This window comes from Notechis scutatus, chromosome 7, assembly GCF_049901735.1.
Source record: "Notechis scutatus isolate UNSWTSFEM ecotype Mainland chromosome 7, rNotScu1.2, whole genome shotgun sequence".
NCBI classification, from domain to species: domain Eukaryota; kingdom Metazoa; phylum Chordata; class Lepidosauria; order Squamata; family Elapidae; genus Notechis; species Notechis scutatus.
The window spans coordinates 7,240,843-7,244,716 of NC_142015.1; positions in this window are offsets into that span (position 1 = coordinate 7,240,843).

Below are 3,874 nucleotides of genomic sequence, written 5' to 3' on the forward strand. Positions count from 1 at the left end.
AAAGAACAGCTAGGACAAAGAGAAAGGAAACAGCAGCTTCAGAGAGACAGATGCCTTTCCAGGTGTTGGAATGCATTCTAGAGGAGGGCTCTCCAACCTTGGCAACTTTAAGACTTGTGGACTTCAACTCCCAGAATTCCTCAGCCAGCATGGCAGCTGAAGTCCATAAGTCTTAAAAGTTGCCAACTTTGAAGATCCCTGCTCTAGTGCGATATAATCTATTTGTCAAATAGATTTTCCTTCTCCCATATGCATTCTCTCCCCGCCCCATCTAAAATCCGAACATTTGCTTTGCTGGCTGAGGAATTCTGAGAGTTGAAGTCCACAAGTCTTAAAGTTGCCAAGATTGGAGACCCCAGATTTGCATTGGTTTTTCTCTAATAAATACCACTGAATCACATACCTTCTTTATTTTAAAGAATCAGCCCTGCCTCCTTTTATTAACTTTTCCAAATGGTCACCTCTCCATAACCTTTACTGGTTGAACTGTTTATTGTTCCTTAAAAGCACAGACCCTCGCTTCTCTTTGGGCACATTGTTCGAAGGAATTTGCTAATGACGTTTTTTTGCTGAATGTTTAACTGAAGATAGTTTAAGAGAGGCATCTTGGATTGATCTCAGGAATTTAGCCGGTTGGCAGGAGAAGAGTGTTCTTTAATGAACAGGGGTTGCCCCATTCATTTTGTTTGGGTTTCTACAAGGCACACTTGCCAGTCATTCTCAGATGATTCAATGGGCCTTGGAGAGGCAGGCTGGGTTTGAAATCTGTTTGTAAAGCCACTTCATGCAAACTTACCTATTGTAATATCCTTCTATTCAGAAAGCCACATTAAAGCCAACTTGATCATAGCTGATCTTAGCTCATCTTTGGCGAAGGTCAATTACCCTCAACTTGTAGAAATGTATTTTGTGTGCACATTCCCAAGGAAGCTCTATAGAAATGGGCATTTGTTTCCACGCCTACATTAAGAGTGCAAGGGACAATATATTCAATAAAAGTTCTGTGAGACATGCTGTCCCATGCTTGGTATTATTGATGATGATTAATTTGTGGTTCAGGAAGAGTGAGGGCAGGACTTGCTCTGTAGAAATTACTAGTGATTCTTGCGCGACCATTAGCACTATCATTCATTTATCCGAGTAGCAGACAATTCCCTTCCAGTAGCCTGAGTTAAAAATATGTAAAGAAATCCATCTTATTATATAACAAAACAGGAGTCCCTGTGGCTTTTACTCCGCTAGTTGCAGCCAACTTTAGGGCACGGTGCTCATCTTCATTTCAAGGCCATTGAGTCAATGTCATCTTAAGCAGAGGTGGGTTAAGGTTCTGACCAGTTCTGGAGAACCGGTAGCGGAAATTTTGAGTAGTTTGGAGAACTGGCAAATACCACTTCTGACTGGAGATTTTACAGTATCCTTCCCCTGCCATGCCCACCAAGCCACACCCACAGAACCAGTAGTAAAAAAATTTGAATCCCACCACTGATCTGAAGACATTTCTGCAGTCATGTGTTCAGCTGTTACCTTCCCATCAAAGTGGTACCTATCTATCTACTCGCATTTGCATGCTTTTGTACTGCTAAATTGGCAGGAGCTGGGGTGAGTATGGGAGCTAACCCTATTGTGTGGCACTTGGGTCTTGAACCTGGACTGTCAGCTTTCCTGTCGACAAGCCCCAGCACCACCCCTTATATAACATGCTGTCAGGATTCCAGCAGTTACCCTTATTTAATCATGCTCTCCAATTAGAATTTTGCCCAGCAGAAACTTCAAATCACCTAGTTACTATCTTTGAAAACATTTATGGAATGCAGTTTCGGTTTGCAAGCTGCCACACTGCTCCCCCTCCCTTTGTTGGCAACTCTAAAGACCATAGAAATATTTTATGAGTTGACACATAATACATTATCCCAAATCATTGGAAAATGCCTCATCCAAGTTGAAGGCAAATTCCTTTCATTGTGAGAAAAAACAGCTCAACCACCTGAGAAGATTTTCTATTATTTCCCTTCTTGCTTACTGATGGACTCATCTGGGAATCCTAATAGTGCATTGATAGTTGACCTATTAAAAGAAATTTAATGTTTCTATTGCTATCTATATACCACTTTCTCTACCCTCTTGTTGTAGCTATTCCAACCTCAATGGTCCATTCCCAAGGTAACAGTTGACCCAGTTGTAACATGTCTGTGAAAATTAACCAATAGAAAGGCTGAACAAACATATTTGCATATTTTGACAGCAGCCAGAATAGCTTTTGCACAATTATGGAAAGGAGCTAATATTTCTTCAGAAGACTTAGTTATACAAAAAATATTGGAATATGCAGAAATGGATAAGCTCACACTGGAAATGAAAGATAAAGATTCTGAATATTATGCAGTATGGGATAAATGGCATGAATGGCAAAAAAATAGATGTAAAGATTAGAAAGAATGGATTATTGTAAATAAAATAAGAGATCTTAAGAGATTATTAATATAGACAAGTATATAATATATAAGATATATGTATTTATTGATGCAAATTGTTATGAATATAAATGTGATTTGTATTTTTGAAAATTACAATAAAAACAAATTAAAAAAAAGGCTGAACAAAGAAAAAAAATACCATGTTCAAATTGTAGTTCTAGAGAAGATTGTTGGACATCCTGAAAGAACAAACCATTCAAAATTAGAAGAAATAAAATCAGACTTCTCATTGAAAATGCTAAATATCAAGCCAAAGCTTAAAACATTTGGGACATGGGAGGTGAAGGAAAGAGTCACTGGTGAAAGAACCTGACACTTGGAAAAAACAGAGGCCATCAAAAAACAAACAGGTGAGTGGAAAACAAGATGGGTAGATGTTATCACTGAAGACAGGTAGGAGCTTAGAAGAACCCAAAGTAATCATCTTGGTGAAATGATGGTTTAGAAGTTACTGGATGATTGAACAACAAGCAATTCCAATCTCTCATCTAGTAGTTTGTCCCTCTCAGCAGTTAGCATCCTTATTAGACAGTTTATCTACAAACTTCATGTGTACTCTAAGTTCACTGACTTCTCAGTTTTCCTTAGTTGCATGTTCTTGAATTACAACCTAGACCAGGGGTCTCCAACCTTGGCAACTTTAAGACTTGTGGACTTCAACTCCCAGCAAAGCTGGCTGAGGAACTCTGGGAGTTGAAGTCCACAAGTCTTAAAGTTGCCAAAGTTAGAGACCCCTGACCTAGATGATATAGGACCTAGAGCAGTGGTTCCCAATCTTTTCTTCACCATGGACCCCCTTTAAATATCTTTTGTGGCCATGGAACCCTGCAAGACTTAACTCAAGATTTAAATAACATTTCTTCAAGTCTTCGTGTACCCCCTGTGGCGAGATTGCGTACCCCTGGAGGACCACGTTGAGCCTGACCTAAAGGTGAGAGGTCATTGCTGTAACCTCAAGTGAATTTTTAGCTGTCGTCCAATGATTCAAACTCTGCATGTCAGCTTCAATTTGATCAAATGGAAAGGATGTATACAGTAGCAGAAAATAACCTACTTCCCAACAATTCAAAAGAGGCATGTTATTCTTTTGCAATTTTTCAGAGGACAGTCAGTTCTGCAGTTTAGGAAAAGGATCATTTTTTTCAGTAAAAAAAGAAGGCAGACACTTAATATAGGGCCAGATTTTTTTTTAATTCGCTCTTGTAAGGAATCCACCACAGGCTTTATAAGGTTATGCATTTTTTTCTTACTTATAAAAATAAGCAGAGAAAATAACTTGCATCTTTTTCTCATTTGCTGCAATAACTTTTAAATAATCTTTATAAGAACACTGGTGGCTATTTTCTTTTTCTTTCTAAAAACAAAAAAATTGCAACTTAATAAATAAATAATGACATATA